The sequence below is a fragment of the Camelus dromedarius genome, unplaced genomic scaffold (genome assembly GCF_036321535.1).
Source record: "Camelus dromedarius isolate mCamDro1 unplaced genomic scaffold, mCamDro1.pat HAP1_SCAFFOLD_53, whole genome shotgun sequence".
In the NCBI taxonomy this organism is placed as follows: domain Eukaryota; kingdom Metazoa; phylum Chordata; class Mammalia; order Artiodactyla; family Camelidae; genus Camelus; species Camelus dromedarius.
The window spans coordinates 16,367-36,814 of record NW_026989788.1 but is presented as its reverse complement, the minus strand read 5'-3'; the positions used below and the strand labels follow the sequence as shown (position 1 = coordinate 36,814).

The 20,448-nt window shown below is 43.7% G+C and overlaps 1 pseudogene; it reads left to right on the top strand.

Moving 5' to 3' along the window:
• The window catches only part of LOC135320757 (trafficking protein particle complex subunit 9-like), a 53,274-nt pseudogene extending 33,277 nt beyond the window's left edge, over positions 1-19,997 (top strand).
• The last annotated feature ends 451 nt before the right edge of the window (positions 19,998-20,448 follow it).

The window sequence follows — 20,448 nt, the reverse complement described above, 5'->3', positions numbered from 1 at the left end:
ATAATTTGTGTGTGATGTAATTAGGAACAAAGTTAACGTCTTGCCTTTCCCTAGCAGTATTCGTACTCCTTTGCTTCATTTACTTCTTTCCTCCTTTCCTTTCCCCTTTCCCCTCCTCCACCATAAGAGCCTGAGACTCTCTCAGAACACTAGATTCAAATTACTTTAAAGGTTGTCTCATCCTCATGAAATGACAGTAAGATAAAAAAATCTGTAAATATCCCAGAATTCATTGTATTTGATTTACACACACGCGCACACACACACACAATCAGGCTACCTCCCACTTGCTGAGGGAGAAGGAACACTTTTTCTGTGTTTCCATTCACTGAGCGTGAGAACAAAGTCTCTTATGCAGACTTTCTCCCGGCTTCTTGCATGGTGTTTTTAATTGGATTTCTGCTCTGTTGCCATAGAAATATTCTCCTAATAGAAGAGAGGAAGTGGAGATATAGACATTCTGCTGAGATATTGGTTTCATCATATTTGAGTTGGAAAGTACTTAAGAGCATAGAGCCGTAACTTTTTATGGGTGAGAATCCATGATGGTGTAACTTGGACAAGAACCTGGGTCTTCTGCCATCGTGTCCATGCGGGCGAAGAGGCAACTGGGCAAGGGATGGCAGGGGTCCTTCTTGCTTGATTTCCAGGGTCTTGCTAGTTTTCATTGCTCACCTGCCTTTAGTTTATGTCCATGTGGCCTCTCATGGGAAGGCCACTCTGTCCTGGTAGACTGAGTTTCTAATCAGCAAAAAGCTCTGGATCCACTCATATTTCCCAGAGTTTTTCTGCTGTCCTGCTGACACTTTATATAAATGAGGCCTAAGAAACTACTGAATATAAATTCCTTATTGATATCACTTGCCCTCGAGTTCCATAGGAATGGGGTGCTGTCTCAGGCTGTCTAAGGCTAGATCTGAACAAAGATATGGTGATAGGCTGTGCTGCTGGACCCTCCACAGTCAAATGGGATTTCCACCTAGTTTTTAGAATCAGGCAGATGAGTTCAAATCTTGCGTTTACCAGTTATTAGCTTTGTGACCTTGGGGAAGAAACTGTACTTCTTTGTGTCCAATTTTCTTTGTCTGTAAGTAAGTTCAGTAAATATTTTAAGGTTTTTTTTTATAGAATTGAATGAGCTAATTCCCTCATTTATACCTAAAATACTGATCATGTGGTTCTATGTTGGTGCCTTGGTAGTTGATTACTAAGGAACTCGGCAGTGAGAATGTGGGTGGTGGACCCCTGGAACATAGAGCTTTTATTCCAGGATATGCTTGTAAAAGACTGGATGTGCAGTGGATTTTTAGTAAATATCCATACCTTTCCTAATCCACATTGATTGTTTATATATCTTTACACAAATATATGAACAATTTTTTATTGCAATTTAAATATCTTTTTAGTATTTAAAATATGCAGCTATAACAAAAATACATGAAATAAATAGATTTGACTTTTATTTTCTTTTCAATAAGTAAAACAAATAAAATAGAAAAGAAAAAAAGTTTTGAAGGAGTAGAAATAATTTTATTTCCATGGAATCAATTCCCTATGTTAGGTTTTTTGGTTGTGTTGCTAAACAGCATATAAAATTTATAGGTTGTGACATATTGGAAATGAGGAAACAGTGGAGACATACTACCTCCAATGAAGTCATTTAGTTACCACGTCAAAGCTAGTTCTGCTTCCTGAATGACAGGCGAGTAAATCGGGAGATGAGGTGTTAGAGCAAGGAATAGTGACTTTATTTGAAAAGCTGGCAGACCCAGAAGATGGCATACTGATATCCTGGAGAACCCTCTTCCCCAAGTCAGAATTCAGTCTCCTTTTTTACTAAAAAGGGGCGGGGGTGTGGTTGGTTGTTGCAAACTTCTTGCTGTACGAATTGATTTCCTTGGAATCCTTTGTTCTTGCAGCTGTCCATGTGGGTCAAATCACGGTGACCCTTTAAAACCTCCAAAAAAAAAAAAAAAACAGGTTATTCTCTATTTTGCAACTTGCCATCTCTACATAAGTGTAGAAGAGCTAACATCCTTAAAGATCAGAGCCCGCAGAATAGGCCCTCCTGGATATTTCAGGCTAAAGGCAACTTTCTTTTACAAAAGATGCAGAGCTAGCATGTCTGAGCCTAGAAAACAGGGCACAGGTTTAAAGCCAAAGGAACACATCTAACATGAAGTCAAATTTTTTCTTTTCTATTACAATCCCTTTTTCCACCTCATAAATAATTTTAGTAAGGAACATGAACAATTTTTAATTTTTCTTCTCAATAATGGATAAATGAGCCAACTACATTTTTGTGAGCAGGGATGCTGTGCGTGCCTTGGGGTCACAGCAAACTCTTGTTGGGGGTGGTCGACCCTGCAACATGTCTGATGCCCTGTGAGTGTTGGTGAGGGTATCCCTAACCTGGGGCTCTCTTCAAGAACCAGCATATGGGCATTGACCTCTGGAGACCTCTTTTTCAGCTGCAGGAAATTTTTTCAGATACTGTGATTGAAAAATCACTCCAGCTGGGGATAAGTAAGGAATAAAGGAAGAGGAAAAGGGCTTGGATTAAGTAGAAGAGAAGAACAGAAGATTAGGGATCCTAGGGGCTTGGAAGCGGGGCTTCGGGAGAGAGACGAGCAGAGGTGGGGTGGTGCCCGGCTCTGGAACCAGCTCCTGCACCTGTCCGTGCGCCCAAGCCACACAATTTAATTGGCCCAGGACGCTATCCTGTCTGGATATCACCCTGGGCAGAACCTTGAGAATCGAAGGTAAGGGGTGGGCAGCACTCAACTAGGGGTCACTGAAGGCTTTAGTCAAGTCCACAGTGCCTTTTATAGTCATGTGTCTTCACTTGCCCTTTATCTTAGGATTTGAGAAGCAGGAGCAAGGAACTCAGGGAGAGATCCAGGAAGACATCTGACTCTGTTAAGAGACGACAGTCACAGCGACACGGGGAGCGAAGACACGTGCAGCAAAGCAAAATGGCTTCACAACGATTGCATCAGAGCTGCAGGTGTGAGAGAGCCTAAGCCTGTCTCAGAGTGCAGGGGACAAGTGGAAAGGAATGGTAAAATTTCCACTGACAATTGAAATTTTGTTAAATAGCCTGCTACTCTTAATTGTATCACTTCATTGTATGTAGGTGTATTTCTGTGAGCATTTATAGGTTCACACATCCCCACCAGCACCTCTTGCCCCCATTGGGGATGGGCTTTCTCAAGCACAGTGCACCTCATGCTTGGGTGGGCCATGCTGTGTGTCCTCGCCTGGGGCCGGGTTGCTGCAGGGCACTGAGTCCCCGAGGCACGGGCTGTGAGACACGACAGGAACATCTCAGCTCATGACTGAGGGCCTCCGTTTCCCCCTGCAGTGTAAGAATGACGGTGACTCAGTTAGAAGCATGCTTCGAAGCTGTCCGTGTGCTTGCCATCCAGAAGCAGAGCCTGGGAGCTTCCGAATTTCTCCAGAATGCGGTTTACATTCACCTTGACAGGTGAGTGTATGTCCTTTTACATGTGGAGGAATTACTGCCGTTTCCCTGGAACTTACTCACCACTAGTCTATCTGATTTTCCTGTGCTAGGATTCAGTATAGCCTGCTAAAAATTCTGGAGTCAGATCTTGAAACCCTGATGAAGAGGATTATTTATTTTATTTCTTTATATGATAGTATTTTACTTTCAAAATTCAGAGTTTTCGGTTCATTGAGGAATTTTTTCGGGGGTTGGAGAATCAACGTTGTTCTTACCATCTTTGTGACCTGTTGCTATATGCCTCTCACCTGTCTTCTGTCACTTGTGAGGCAGTTCCATTTGTGACCCTGTGCGGGTTGTTCATGTTATAAAATATAAAGTCTGTAAAAGTACAGTCCCTTTTACTCCGAAGATATTCCACAAGTACTACTTAAATCTGGGTGTGGTTTTTAGAAGACAGAATCATTAGAACGTTTACTTGCAGGTTGCTAGTGCAAAATCCCCAAATCAATAGTCTAGCTCAACATCTAAAATCTTTCTAATCTACCTTGGATTTGTATGGATAAGTGAAGCAGTTTGCTAAGAAATCAAGACCAGGTTTAGAATACAGGCTGGTGTAGCTCAGCAGGTCGTCCCATGCTGATGCTCTGCCAGAGGGTGGGGCCAAGGGGAGAGGGCGTGTCCTGCCCTCCCTGAGCTGACAGTTTGATGGCAAAGACCTTCACCAGGTGAAGAACTTGGAGTTTCTTCTAAGAAAAGTGGGTTTGGAAAGAGTCCTAAAAGCACGAGAGTGACCCAATCCCATTTGTCTCAAGTAGGGGAGAGCGGCTGTAGGGCCACTTGGGAGACTCGTGAGTCCAGGTGTGCAGTGTTGGTGGCTTCCACTTGAGTGTGGGATGGTCAGTGGGTAAAAGCGAACAGATTGAAGACATGTTTCGATGGTAAAAATGAAAGGATGAATGCTGTCTGTGAAGTTAGAATGGAGTAAGGCCCAGGTTTCGGGGTGGATTAATGAGGTAAATGATAGTCCTGCTGTGCTGTGATGAGGGAAACCTGCAGAGGGAGTTCTGGGGAAAATCTGATGAGTTCAGCTGTGGGTAAAATGAAAGGCTGTTAGATGTGTGGACTGGGAGATCTGGTGAGAGCCAGTAGTGAGTAGGGTGAGGGGAGAGAGACTTTCAAATCATTTTGTCTTGTGAACATACAAATAAGTATGAGCAATGACACACTTAACACCTCCATATTCTGGATTTAAAACCCAGTAACATTTTGCTTTATTGACTGCAGAGGTTCTTAATTTTTTTAACAGAAATAAAATAGAAACAAAATAGTGGAGTTAATCAACATCTTAGAGTTGATGTGTGTCCTTGTATATATTTTGATACCTCATCTGTTTATAACTATAATCTACAAAAAGTTAACTTGCTTAGCATAAGAGTTAAACAGAGGGACGTGACACACTCTGTTAGGGTTTGCAGCTGATCACCTTGGGCAAATTATGCCGCCTCTCTGTTCCTTAGTTGCATATTCTGTGACTGCCCCTGGGCCCCTCATCACAGCTGATTTCCTAGACTTGATGTTGGGAGGGAGGCTGCTGAAGGGAGTAAGAAGTGGCAACTACGAGGGATACTGAAGAGAGAGACAAAAGCAGATTAAAGCCTATAAACTTAGTACAAATACCCTCAAAAGAGAAAGAATCCCGCAGTGTTTTGAGCCACTTAGCGTAAGGAAAACAAAATCACGTGGACCCAATTCTCTTGAACATTTGAGTATTGTGGGTGGGAGGGTGTCATCAAAAAAGTGTCGAGAAAAGGCTTTTTGGTTTCCCTTGACATTTCCAGTAAGGGTGGGTAGCATAAGCAAAACCCCCCCGGTTCACAGTGGAAGGTGCCTTTTTGTGCAAAACTGACCAAAGGTTGGAAACCAGTCTTCAGTGGTGCTGGCAAATGAAGAGACTTCTGGATTGGGTGGGGCACTTGCTGTGACTTCCAGGTGACATGCTGGCTGGGGACTGTGAGGCAGGCAGTAGGTTTGCAGGGAGACACGGGCATAATGCCTGGCTCTGAGGCTGCTGGTCTGACTAGCAAACCTGGGCACCCGCAGTCCTAATGGGGCAGCTCGGGATGTGGCCTGGGACACCTGTCATGCTGAGGGCGAGAAGAGGGCTTCCCTGAGGGGGTGTCCCTGCGGAGATTGGAAACCTCCTCCTGCAGGGGAGGAAGTGCCTCTCAGCAGGGTGCTGGATGCACAGGCAAGACTACCCTGAGCATGGAGGATTTGGGAAGCCGGAAGTCATACAGTGGCCAGAGCAGCCTTGTTCCTGAGAGACTGGAGGTAAAAGATGCTGAAAAGGCAGGCTAGGTTCAGACCCTGTGGTTGGTTATGTGTGACAGGAAACGACTGGTCAGGCAGGCACGAGAGAACCCTGTGGGCGTCCCAGCTGGGGCGTCATGCCGGAGGGAGGAGCAGAGTTATAGACTTTGCTACTTATTAGCTGTGTGACTTTGAGCAAGATCACCCCAGTTCTCTCTATATATATATTCATCTGTAAAGTGACACAGTGAAAAGCTCGTGTCATCAGAAGGCTTAGTTTAGCTCTGATCCTCTGTATCCAGTCCTGCCAGTGCTGCCCTGTGAGGTTCTGCAGCGGCTGCTCTTACCCTGAGATGGGAGGTCGTAGAGGGACATTGTAGCACCCGAGGGCAGGATGGGTTTGCTTTAAAAGCAGACATGTTGCCGCCTGCAGCTGCAGACCTGCAGGCAGCTTGGTTGATGGTCGTGGAGAGAACTTTGGAGGCCTTAGCGTCGTCTTAAGACTTGTTTTCACTTAGGGACTGGATTTGCCTTTGCAGATTAATGTTGAAGATTTGGGCTTCTGACAAAGCTGTTTTCAGAGATGGGTATATACGTAACATATCATATAACATAAAATGATTTTCTTAACGTGTGGGACTTTGCAGCTGTTGGGAACAGCTCTGTTGCCCTGGTCTCCACGGAGGACACTAGGGGTCAGCAGAGCGTGCGGGAGGGCAGGCAACCCACAGTGCTTTTGCCGGCTGTTCTCCCCAGTAGGGCAGTCTGCTGAGTTGACTCTTCTCTGAGTTTGGTTACCAGATGAGCAGACAGCAAAGTAATGAGTTCTGGTGGGACTGTATAATGACAGGAAGAAAGAGGAACCAGTAGTTTTTCAGGACTAAAACACTCTTTTGGTTCCTGATCCAGTGTATTCCATTAAAGAAGTGATGAGTTGTGTCTCTTCTGGGACTTGATTGAAATAAATGTTCAGCCTAAAGTTAAGAGTTGTGTTTCATTTGGCGGGAGGACTCGAGCCTGGATGACAGCCTCTCAGATCACTCTGAGGAACTGCTCCCAAGAGGTATGGGAAGAGCTAGGATATATAGGAGCTTTACAACAAAGACCAGGTAGTTGGAACAATAAAAGATTGCTTGTTATCTAAAGAAAGCCAGGTATCTCAAGTTCAAGTATTTAGTGCTTTTCCATGTATGGGAGGAAGCAAACATTTGGACTCACTGAATTCATACTTTAACAAGCACCTAGCTATCTAGGGCAAGTATCCTGTCCTTTCTTATTCTGAGTCTGCTCAGAGAGCACCAATATGAGTGGCTGAGAGGCTGGGCTGCAGGCCTGTCCTCGCTGGGGTGTGACAGTGGCTGCTGATGGCTTGGTTTCGGCATTCTTTGTTTACTGACATGGTTGCAGTATTTTCATTCACACTGTAGTATTTTCGGTCACAGAATGATTATGGATAATCTGCAAACTTGGAAAGCAGCCGAGATGGAATTACTTCAGGTACCTTCTAATTTAATAAGCCGTGTGCAAACATAAACATGGAGGAAGCATACAAAAGGATTTGGTGGTGTAGGGAAGGTGTTCTGCACATTACAGGAGAAGGCAGAATTCCTTTTCTTTGTGGGCAGGGACGTAAGCCCACCTTTCTTTTCTGTAGTGGTTTCTGAGAACAGATTATGGTAATTAATGAACATTGAGAAACGGTGGCAAACATTGCATTCAAGAGCTGGCCAGCTGCAAACTTGTGTATTGGACAGGTGGATTTCATAGGCAAGTGGTCAAGTGGATGGGAGAGAGATGGAGCCCAGGCCTGGGCCCAGATTCAGGTTTAAATCCCCATTTCCTCACCATGGGGCCTTGGACTAGAATGTAACCTCTCCTAACCTGTTGGTGAATCTGTGAAATGGGCATGATAATATTGGTTTCTACCTGGGATTGTTGTAAGTTGTAAAGAGTATTATAGCACACATGAAGCACTTAACACACTGGCACTTAGCAGCGTTCACTGTGTGTGGACGTCCCGCTTCGCGTGTGTCAGAGCCGTAAAGGCAGCATTTGTCTGTTGAGGATGCACTGGTAGCCCCTTGAATAGGTTGTGAATTTGGTGATTTCCTTTTATCTTGGTAAACCTGTGTGCCATGGGCAGTTATTTTCATGGACAGATGAGGAATCTCAGGGTAAAGAAGACTGTGTAATTTGCCCAAAGTCAGACCATAATTTTGGGTGCAGGGGCCTCAGTTCAGCATGGGCCCCTGGGCCTTCTGCCCTCTCCTTTCAGCACCTGAGCCAGATGTGTGCTCGGCTGTCTCCCAGCCCAGAATATCCAGCAGAGAGCAAGACATACCTGGCCCTGTGCTGCTTGAGCAAAACTCCGGGGTGGAGGCAGTTACAAAAAGGATAAACATAAAAACAGATGACTGCAAAACAGTCGAGCGCTGCGTAAAGGAAGGAACAGGCCTCGCAGTGCAGCCCTGGGAGCTTACCCGTCGGGGGCTGCTCTGGGGGCGTTCATCTCAGCTAAACAAGCTCTGCTGCTGCACCAAGGCAGGAAGGCAGGGCACGTGTGACCAGGTAGACTGGGCCTCGTTAGTCATACTCATTCCCCATTAAGCGGCAGCTGTCATGGGCACTTACCTAGTAAACAGATGTTGGCCATAATCATCACGCACTTTGCTTGGTAGTTTTATTGGCCCCACCTTTGAGATGAGGTCATTGAAGCTGGGGAGTTTGCTGCATGCCCGTGATCACCTTGGAAATACCCCCACTGGTCTTTCAACCTAGACTGGTGTGGCTGTCATGCCCCAGCCCTGTGAATGGCATCGTGTAGCTTCTCCCAACTGGCCCAAATGACTGATATTGATTTTCTTAATTCGTAGGAAATGGTATGTGACAGTAGGAGAAAAAGGTAGTAAGGAATTGTTTGGAAAACTAGAAAAAAATTCAATTCTTCCCAAGCTGGGGGAGCGTAAGCTCTGTCACACACTCCACTCACTGCCTGTCACCTCCTCCCTGCCGACTCCGTGTTCAGAAGCCACTCTGAGCCTTTGAAGAACATTTTGCCTCATGACACTGTTGACTAGGACCTTCGACCTCTCTGTCCCTGGTTAACAGTCTATTCAAAGCCATTTAAATTTTATGCAGGCTCCTCCACTCAGATGTAAGAATAGCCTCTTTAAACTTCTTGATGCAGCTCCTTAATGAGGATCTTGTGAAGGAAACCTAGTCAAAACCTGGGATGTATGCACATAGTGACCGTAAACTCAGCACTTTGTGAAGTTCAGAATCAGATGGGTGGGAGACTCAGGAAAGGCTTTTTAATGTAGAAAGGGGAAAGTGAAAGGATGCAAACATCTCGGTCCCAGCCAGCAAGGCACCTGCGTTCAGGATGGTGGGTGGGGAGTGCAGAGTTGTCACAAAGAAAGAAGTGGTGGGATGGGAGGGAGGACAGTTAGGTACTTTACTGGGGAGGGAAATAGTGGGCTGAACATTTCCTGGTTGAACAAGAGGACTGTGACATGATGTGCTTGTATTTTGGAGAGAAGGGTTTTGTGGGGACAGGCCTAGGGAGAACGCTTTGTGGCTGGGGATTCAGCACAACAAAGAAACATAGAGAACCGGGCAGACCCCAGGGCCCCTGCTGGGGGAGAGGCTGCCCGCCAATTCGAGCCCTTGGGGCTGCTTCTGTCCCTTAGCTGGGGCCTTAGAGCTCCCTTCACAACCCAGTCCTGTTGATACAAGAAAAAATAAGTGGGGCATGAGAAGGGCTGTGTCCCAGGCTTTGGTTGAGCCCCTTGGACGTGCCCTGCCAGATGTGGGTACTTGGCTTCATGCAGGAAAGTATTCAAGCGCAAGCCACTGTTGAGTAAAGGTAGATTTATTCAGAGAGATTCATTGAAAGGCAAGAGAAATTCCACGATGTGTGGGGGTTTCATGCTCAGATTAAAAGTAGGTACACACTCCACCGAGTGTGGGCCTTCTCTGAAGCGGGAGAGAGAGGTGTGACCCCTAGGCGGTGCTGTGTTGCTTGTATTCATGGGCTTGGTGGTTTCATATGCTAATAAGTAGAAGGACCAGCCTAAGGGCAAGGGGCTGGAATTCACAGGGAGTTGGCCATTTCCCACCTTTGGCCTTTTTTGGCTAGCCTTGGGACTGCCATGGTGCCTGGGGGTGTGTTATTCACCTTGTTACTATTACAATGGGTGTGTAATGAAGCTCAAGATCTGCTAGAACTTAAATCTCTTCATCCTGAGCCTCAAGGCCTATTGGGGTTGAATCCTTCACCATTTTGATGTTAATTGTTGTGGCCTTCCTTGAATGGCTGTGCTCTGCCCCCTTCCATCCTGTCTCACTGTGATGACACAGAGAGAACAAAGGCCCGGCCCTGGCTGTGCTCCTGCATTTAACAGGGGGAGGGGTGGGGTAGGCTGAGGATGACTCTGGGTGGTGAGAAGGATGTTTCAGATTTTCCCACGTGGGACATGGGGACCTGCCAGCTGCCACCGCAGATTTATCTCACGGGCATTATCGCTTGTGTCACTCATTTGTTTCTATTTTTCTTTTTTTTTTTTAAGTATTTAATCTAAATTTATTATCAGGTTTTTTAGGAAACAAATTTCTCTTTTTATTTTCTTTGGGGCTCTTTTTGGGGGGTAGGTAATTAGGTGTATTTATCTGTTAGTGGAGGCCCTGGGGCTTGAACCCAGACCCTGTGTATGCTATACACACGCTCTAACACTAAGCTCTACCACCCGTCCCTTCATCTTTTTCTTTTTCCTTTAGCTGCCAAAAATCTTACAGCTGAATTTCTAGTCGGCCTTTAACACTTACCCTGACTTCATGGCATCCATTTTTATGACTTTACCTCCCCCTGGTTTCATTTAAGTATTGAATCTCCATTTTCTTTTCACTCTCACTTTTGTCTTTTTGTTGTTATGGTTGTTAAGCTGTGTTTAAAAAATTGTTTAAATTCTCTCTTAGCAGGAGGCTGAAAGTAAATAAATATGTAAATAAACATCACACTTAAATGCTTTTATACATTCTAAGCTGTTTAGTAGTTACCTAAAAACTGGACTGATATTAAAGTTATAACATTTTTACATTATTTTTTAATTTTTTCTAAAGGTATAGCTGATTTACAATATGATATGTTTCAGGTGTACAATAGTTGCTCCATTTATAGTTATTGTAAAACATTGACTGTATTGCCTATGTTGTAAGATACATCCCTCTAGCGTGTTTACGTTACATGTAGCAGCTTGTATAAGAAAGTTGGGTAACACAGAGTCTGGGGCATTGCTGTGTCTGACTCAGGTTCCAGGTCACCCTGCCTGTCAGAACCCAGGCCCTCACACCTGTCTGCAGGGCAGCGAGTGGAGGCAGCTCTCATCAGCGCTGGTACCAACCTCTGAGTGGCAGTGACAGCAGTGACTGTCTGTGGACGTGCAAAGTTTTGTTCCAGGAGATTTACATGCATTTCTTCATTTATTATTTAAAGCCCTCCTGTGAGGGATCGTTTTATGTTTTTAATGAATAATACACTTTATTTTTAATTTAATAGACTTCAAACTTCCGGAAAATTTACAGGAGTAGTACAATGAACACTTAGATACACTTCACCTAAAAGGGCAGTATTTGTCCTTTTGTGTCTGGCTTATTTCAGCATACTTTTTTTAAGGTTCATCCATGTTGTAGCCTGAAACAGTAATATATTCTTTTGGTTTAATAATATTTTTTCTTTCTTTTTTTTTTTGTTTTTGGTCTATTTAAAAATAGTTTCATTGAAGTCTAGTCAGTTTATAATGTTGCATCAGTTTCTTGTTTACAGCACAACACTTCAGTTATATAGGAATATACATGTATTCATTTTCATATTCTTTTTCAACATAAGTTACTATAAGATATTAAACATATTTCCCTGTACTATACAGTATAAACTTGCTGTTTATTCTATACATAATCAGTATCTGCAAACCTTGAATTCGCAAGTTATCCCTTCCCACACCATCTCCCCTCTGGTAACCATAGTTTGGTTTCTATGTCTCTGTGTCTGTTTCTGCTCTGTAGATAAGTTTCTCTTTCTTTGTTTTTTGTTTTTTTTTTAAGATTCCACATATGAGCGATCTCATATGGTATTTTTCTTTCTCTTTCTGGCTTACTTCTCTTAGAATGACATTCTCCAGGTCCATTCATGTTTCTGCAAATGGCATTATTTAATTATTTTTTATGCCTGAGTAGTAGTCTATGGTATAAATATACTGCAACCTCTTTATCCAGTCATCTGTCAGTGGACATTTAGGTTGTTTCCATGTCTTGGCTATTGTAAATAGTGCTGCTGTGAACATTTGGGGGAAGGTGTCTTTTTGAATTAGGGTTACTTCTGGATATATGCCCAGGAGTGGGATTGCTGGGTCATAGGGGAAGTCAATTTTTTGTCTTTTGGTGAATCTCCATACAGTTTTCCACAATGGCTCCACCAAACTGCATTCCCAGCACAGTGTAGGACGGTTCCATTTTCTCCACAGCCTCTCCAGCATTTATTGTTTGTGAACTTCTGAATGATGGCTATTCTGACTGGTGTGAGGTGATACTTGGTTGTAGTTTTGATTTGCATTTCTCTGATAATGATATTGAGCATTTTTTCATGTGCCTATTGGCCATTTGTATGTTTTCATTGGAGAAAAGTTTCTTTAGCACTTCTGCCCATTTTTGGATTGAACTGTTTATTTTTCTTTCTTATGAAGTGTAAAAGCTGTTTATATATTCTGGGAATTAACCCCTTGACAGTCTCATTTATTGTAAATATTTTCTCCCATTCCATAGGTTGTCTTTTTGTTTTGCTTACTGTTTCCTTTGCTGTGAAAAAGCTTGTAAGTTTAATTAGAACCCACTTGTATATTTTTGCTTGTATTTCTATTGCTTGAGTAGACTGCTCTAGGAGAACATTGCTGAGATGCATGTCAGATGTTTTGCTACGTTTCCTTCTAAGAGGTTTGTAGTGTCTTGTCTACATGTTTAAGTCTTTAAGCCATTTTGAATTTATTTTTGTGTATGCTGTGAGGGAGTAGTCTAACTTCATTGATTTACATGCAGCTGTCCAGTTTTCCCTACACCATTTTCTGAAGAGGCTGTCTTTACTCCATTGTATGTTCTCACCTCCTTTGTCAAAGATTCAATGACCAAAAGTTTTTGGGACTATTTTTGATAATTTTTTTACCCATTCATTGATGGATGGACATTGTTTGTAACCTTTGGCTACTCTGAATGATACTGCCATGAATATTGATGTGCAAGTTTTTGTGAGAATATGTTTTCATTCTGTTGGCTGTACAGTTGGCCCGCCATATCTGTAGTTTCTACTTCATGGATCCAGATGGCTGGTTGTAAAGGGACTCGAACATCCTTGGATTATGGAATCCAGGGTGGTGGGTTCCTGAAACCAATCCCCCGAGGATACTGAGGGATGACCCTATATGTAGGAGTAGAATTGCTAAGCCATATGATAACACTAAACTTTTGAGGAAACACCAGGCTTTTCCAAAGAAGCTGCACCATTGCCCCTTTCCAATGGCTGCATATTGAGGGTTCCCATTCCTCTGCCTCCTGACCGACACTTGTTATTGTCCGTGTTTTGATTATAACCATCCTAGTGGGTGTAAAATGAGATCTCATTTTGATTTTGATTTGACTAGTGATGCTGAGCATCTTTTCATATGCTTATTGGTCATTTGTGTATCTATTTAATTCCTTGGTAAATTTAAAAATTGGGTCGATTTTCTTTGTATTGGTCAGTTGTAAGCATTTGTTTTATATCCTGGATACTAGTCTCTTATTAGATATATGCTTTGCAATTTTTTTCTACTATTCTGCAGATTGTCATTCCACTTTACTTTTTTTAAGCATTAAGACAATTTCTTTATAGCGGAGGTAATTAGATTTATTCATTTATTTTATTTATTTATTTATTTTTTGCCAAGCATGCACTCTATCACTTGAGCTACCCACTTCCCCTTTCATTTCACTTTCTTGATGATGTCTTTTTTAACAAGTGGTTTTAATTTTGATGAAGTCCAGTTTATCTGGTTTTTTTTTTTTTATCACTTCTGCTCTTGGTATTGTATCTAGGAAACCATAACCTATCCTTGGACCACAAAGATTTATACTATGTCTTCTTTTAGAAAGTTTATAGGTTTAGATTTTACGTTTCTGTCTGTGATCCATTTCCAATTAATTTTTATTTGTTATATACAATAGGGGGTTTCAGATTCTAAATTCATTCTTTTGCCTGCAGATACCCAGCTTTCCCTGCACCATTCGTTGAATAGACTATTCTTTCAATGGAGTGTTGTTGGCGCCCTTGTTGAAAACTGACTGTAAATGTAAGTTTCCCCCCTGGAATTTTTACTGTGTCTCATAGATTTATGTATCCAAACTTATGACAGTACCATAATGACTTCAGTACTATAGATTTGTAGTAACATTTAAAGTGAGTCCTCCCACTTTGCTCTGCTTCTTCAAGATTGCTTTGGCTGTCCTGGGCCCCTTGCACTTCCATATGAATTTTGGGATCAGTTTTTCAATTTTTGCAAAGAAGTCAGCTGGAATTTTGATAGCGATTCCACTGAATTTGTAGATCACTTTGGGGAGTCTTAACATTTTTAACAATATTGTCTACTATTCCATGAACATGGGATGTCTTCCATATATGTAGATCTTCTAAAATTTTTTCAGTGATACTTCAAATTGTTCAATGTACAAATCTTGTAAATTTTTGTTAAATGTATCTCCCATTTTATTTTTAATGCTGTTGTAAATGGAAAGGCTGAGCTTCTTAAGGGTGGGACTATATATCAATTTGTTTATTTCTAGGATTCCTACACATCAAATACACTAGGTTTATATTTGCTACATAAATCTATCCACAACTCTTCCCTCCCCTGTGTTATAAAAAACCAAGACCCAGGTTAAACTACCTCAACACCTATGTGGAAGTGAGAAATGAGACCCTTGGGTGGGGCTTTGTGCAGATGATACTGAGAACTTATTTAGGATGGCTTCATCTTAATTTCTTTTAAACAATCCTCTCAGTGTATATAGTCAGATACATTAAGAACATGCTCTTTTGATGTACAGAGGAGCTAAGACTATCATTTTCAAATAATTTCTAGTGAGAATGTTGTACTTGAAACCTAATTTGTATCTATCTTTGAAGATTTATGTTTCAGGAGCTTTGACTAAAGAACACCTGTCTTTATTCAATAACGACAACTAAATGCTCAAACAACATGTAAGAGTTTGAGCTGTAACTGGAGGCAGCGCTTACCTCTCCCAATACACTTGTGCTGATCTGCTCAAAGGGGTTCGTCCAAATGTTTGTCAGTAGTCTGTTGGACAAAGCCATAAAACATTGATTTAAGGTTGCTGGAATGCAACATATTCTTATTAATACTAAGTAAGCCCATATTGAGTGCTTACTGTATGTTGGGAATTGTCCCTCAGACTCACATGAATTTTATTTCTCTGAAAACCTTACATATTTCCTTGCTATTCCCACTTTACAGATAAGGAGACTGAGGATTAAGTCTTCTCTCTTTTTGGGGGAGCTCATTATCAATGACTGGAAGTTGTAAGGGAAAACATATTGATTCATCCTGAGAAAACATTTTTCTGAGAGTCAGCATTGAAGAGGGTGACCACTGAAGAGGGTGATCATTGTTCGAGTGAGACGAGCCCCGTGTTGTACGGAGTCAGCATCCCAGTCCTGGACACGGCACTGTGCTGCGTGGTGGGTGAGGCGGCGTGGCCGTGCAGGGAATGAAGATGCCGGGCCGTTGGGCTGTGCTCAGGCCTGGTGAGGCTTTCTCTGAAGAGCAGTGGACCGTCATTGACAGATTTTAAGTAGGGGAGTGGGGTGCTCTCTTAGATCACTTTTGTGTTTGTAGAATGCTTGCAAACATTCAGTAGGCTCGGCAGAAAGTGATGTGACGAATCAGAGTAGGGTGGCTGCGAGGTGTAGCAGTGTTCAATTTTCAAGTGGTTTTCAGTCCCATGTTTGTGGCTTAGTAGACGTGTCACTTTGGATGACTCACTCAAGGAAGTGAAACAATTTATCTAATCAATTGAAGCAGTGATGTACCCAATTCCCAGGACTGTTGTGGAGATCCAGTGAGATAACATTCGCACAGTGTGCAGCATGGTCCCCAGCCCAGAGTCAGTGCTGAGGGAGTGCCTGTGAGTACCTGGTAGGTCAGGTGTGGGTGGTGGGGCTCGGTGACTGAGGAAATCTGAGCCCTGAAGGAGGGGTCCAGTCACATCTGTGAGTGATGGGCCTGAGCTGGGAGGGGCAGAGAGACCTTCCCTCCCAACCAGGGGCCCTGGGCAGGACGGCTATGGGAGGAGCACCGTGAAGTCAGCACTTTGCAGGTGGAGTTGGAGTTGCCCTTGAGACATCTAAGTGCAGTGTCACGAGCTCAAAGAGGAGGTCTGGGCCCAGGCTGTGAATTTTCCTATAATCTTAATCCCTGAGGACGCCGAGGTATTGATCACTGAACATGAAGACATACTTTACAGGACAAGTGAATATTAGTATCATCTCTGTCATCAAAGCTCAAGTCTCTTTATTCATCACCCACTTTGTTAATTGGATACTTACAGGGCGGTTCTTCACCGCCCTCCCCTAGGCTCAGGCTCCACAGTAAAGAGCTGGTGAGCCTCCCTCTTTTCCAGAAGAAGACACATTTAGCTGATAGCCTTCTATACCACGCCAGACTTAGAATTTTAATTTGTTGTTTTAATTCTATTATCTGTTGGTCATCTCCTGACAGGAGAGACGTTTTACCTCATGGTCATGTTTCAATTAGCTGTTACTGAGAATTGCTGATCTGATCCATAGTGTATGTATTATATTAACTTTGTAGAGTACTTATCATTTTTCTTTCTTTGCCCTTAAATTTTGTTTGCCCCTTCAAGTTTCTATCCTATTTCGTGACTTATTTTTTTTAATTAAAAAATGTGTGTTAGTAGTTAAGAAAACAAAAGCAGAGAAACAATGCACATGATACCTAAATTTAGAAAATATCTATTGTGTTTTCTGTCTCGGCAATGGAGGGTTCTAGAAACTCGTGAAAACGTTCATTACACAAGTTCCTTAAAATGCTGATTAAGAAATAAATCCTTCCTTCCTCATCTTTCAAGCTGCACAGCTAATTTTCAAGAAAGTGAGGGGAAATCCTCAGAATCCAAGTCATACCAGAAAGCAGGGATTCTGGGAGATACGCGAGCCTTAGAAGCCCTGGGGTGCCGGTTGGCTCCTGAACTGAGTGTTAGTTGCCCTGGCAGGAGGGCGGGAGGTGAGCCCCAGGCCTCTCACACTGGGAGTTGGAAGGCTCATCCTATGTAAGGCCAAGCACATCCTGAGAATCCTGTTTAATAAAGGGTGAATTAGAAAGAAAGAAAAATATCAGTCCTCAAGGCAAGAAATTAAGGAAAGTCAATTTTTGGGGAAGCAGGGAAAAATAACAAATCCAAATAAGGATTTAGTTTAAAGCTGTTCTGGCATGAGAGTGACCACAATCTCCTGGCAGAAAATCACAGCTCCTCCCGGAATGAGAAGTTGTGTTTTGAATGAATCAGTGAACAGCCATTCCGAAAAAGGCCTCCTGAGTCTTCTGGATCAAGGTACTAGACCCAAACAGCTCTCTTCCAAGGTCTCATTTAAATAACCAGAAAGATTTTAAAGGAAAGAAGCCGTAATCATAGTTCTATTTAGTGACATTAGTATATGCTAGGAATTCAGATGTGACTATGGAGTTGTCTCCTCTTTTATGGACCTTACTTTCTGTTTGACATAGTTGGGGAGCTGGGTGGAGGGAGGTTTTAGTCTGTTGCAATTAGCTAGGAAAGGAAATTAAGAAAGCAGTGAAGGGTGGGTGACATTTTTAGCTGAGGACAGTCCTGTTCAGTTGGCTTTTAATTGCAGGCTCGATGAGTTTTCACTGGAGGGAATTGATCTTACAGAAGATGGACTTAACTCAGGCCTCTTCAGAATGGACAAATGAACCTGGAGAAAGACAGTCAAATCTGTGCAGACATTGAAGTTCACGTGAACGTGCTGTATCCCTGAGCCAAAGATCGGACATGTAGGCAGCACTTCTTGAGGACAGAGGAGTGGTTTTTAAGGTTCTCCAAGAATGAATCCCAGGGAACCGGGATGGCCAGTTGTCAAACTGTGACATTGCTCTTTGGACGGTGTGCCCACCAAAGGTATTTTCCGTTTATTAGTTTTCATTTCTCTTAAATACATTTCAGGTGATGAGGACGTGGGCACAAGCATTGGATGCCATGTCGAGGTGACTTTGGATACCTGCCTAGAAGCGCGGGCACAGCTGCGGCTGCGTCATACATCTTGCCGCCCACCCCGTTGCCCGGCTCCGTGATCACGGCAGGGTGGTTCCTTGATGACCTGTCCGTCTCCTTTGTGAAATTTTAACCCACCAAAGACCGGAGCGTATTAGCTTGGTTTTGTTCTTTTCCATCCTTCTCTTTGAATGGACTGATAGTGGACCCAGTTATGTTAGCAGATGTTTTACAAGTAGGGCTCTCAGTACAAACCATGTAATCCCCGCTGTGTGATGTAGAGAAGAAAGTTACATTCTTTCCAAATTGTTTTGATGCACTTATGTGGGAAAATGGTGTACGTTTGAATATGTATTTCCTCTCTGAATCATCATGGCTAGAGATGAATGTGGGCAGACATGGAATGTGTTTTCTGTATTTGAACTGTATGGTCCCCTAAATTCTCCCCAGCTTTTTAAAGTCATCACTGGAGTGCTACCTCCAGAGTGTCCCAAAGCATCCACCACTGCCTGTTCTTCAGACACTGTGAGTTTCCAAGTTGGAGAAGGCTGCTAGCTGGTGAGGCATTCTCTGGCACATCTCTGGCTGGCTGATGTGGGCTTAGCACCCAAGATTTGGCAGACAGTAACTAACCACGATCACTTCCATTTCTGGGACACTCATGAAGGATTTTAGACGTATGCTAGTGGCATACGTTATTTCAATTAGTTTTCCCAACAATCATAATTAGATTTTTTCACCTGTATTAATAAGTAAACTGTCAAAGCGAGTGACGTGCAGACTTTGGACTGGAACACGGGTCTTTCTGATCCCTGTCTCTGTTCCCTCCCTGGCCTATCCTTCCAGATGGCCAGGAGACTCTTCCTCAGTCTTGAGTTTCCTGCTGATATTACCACTCTCTTTGTTTCTAGGAGAGGAAAACAAGTCTAAACTTACTTTCCAGTTGAAAATGGAATGGAGAGTTAACGTTGGAAGCCGGGAGAGTCTGTCCTGTGATGAAGCGGTCTCCGAGCCACTTCCACTGGGACGTCACGTCACTGTCTGGGCCCCTTGCACAGCCTGTGCACAGGTGATAAGCCAGATGTGCCGAGCAGTCCTCCCGGACAGGGCAGTGTGTTGGAAATGAGTTTGGGGATTCGGTTTCATTTCATAGGTTTCTGAGGGCCTTGGCCTGGCACTTCGAGTGGGACCATCCCTTGTCCCACATACTCGTGCTCTGGGCCCGTGCAGACCTGACGTGGCCTCAGCCTTAGGCTCCGGGCCCGTGGTGAAGTGGAGAATTTTAGTCCAGGGTCTGTGGAGGCTCTGACAATTCTGGGTCGTGGGACATTGTCCAGGATGATAATAATTCCTCCCCGAGTTTCAGATTTCCTTGCCTGTGAGCCGGGGTAGTAATAGTTTCTGAGATGATTGTAATGATTCAGTAAGGGGCGCAGAGTGCTGGCAGGTAGCTGGTGCTTAAGGAGCAGAAGTCGCAGTCACTCTGTCAGCCTCTCACTGTGTGCTCTGTGCTTTGAGAAGATGTGTGTTTGGTGAAAGTCCTGCCCAAATACTAGGGTCTAGATGAAACGTTGTTCCTTCACTTTCCCTTTCTTTTGCTCCTTCCTTTCTCTGCGTCTCATGTGTAGGGAGCAGATTCCTCTGTTTCAGGGAATACAGGCCTTTCTAGGAAAAGGACAGGATGAACGTGGATAGGTGGGGCCGGAGGGGGTCTGGAGCATCTGCATAGCGCTGCTTCCCTGCATTTCTGCATCCGGTCCCATCAGTGCACGAACTCAGCCTTCCTCTTCCTTCCTGTGTCATCAGGTCTCTGTTTTATGGGAAAACTTTTTACGTGTCTTTTTTCACTTACATGTTTCGTTCAGATGCTTGTTGCTTTTCTCCCTGTGCTTCAGCGTTCCTAGGAGAGAATTCAGCAGTGCAGCATCCTCTCCGAGCTCTATGAGTTGATCGGCTTCCACTGCAAGTCCGTCTTCTTCAAGTGGGTGGCCCCCGTGCAGCGCGTGGCCCCCGGCATCCCAGAGCCTGGTGGGAAGGCCTGCTACCGACTCCTTCTGCAGACGCTTCCTGGCTACAGTCTGTCACTGATTCTGCAGGACTTCAACAAAGGTTTTGGAACTAAAACATTGCTTCAGTCCCATTAACCATGCCTTGTTTGGGCCCTGCTCTCCTGTCTCATCAGGGTGAATTGTGATTCGTGTAGAGCAGGACACAGCAGACTTTTTTCTGTCAAGGGCTTGGGAGTCAATATTTCAGGATCTGCAAACCTCCTGATCTCTGGTGCAGCTGCTCAGCTCTGCTGTTCAGACGCCAGAGCAGCC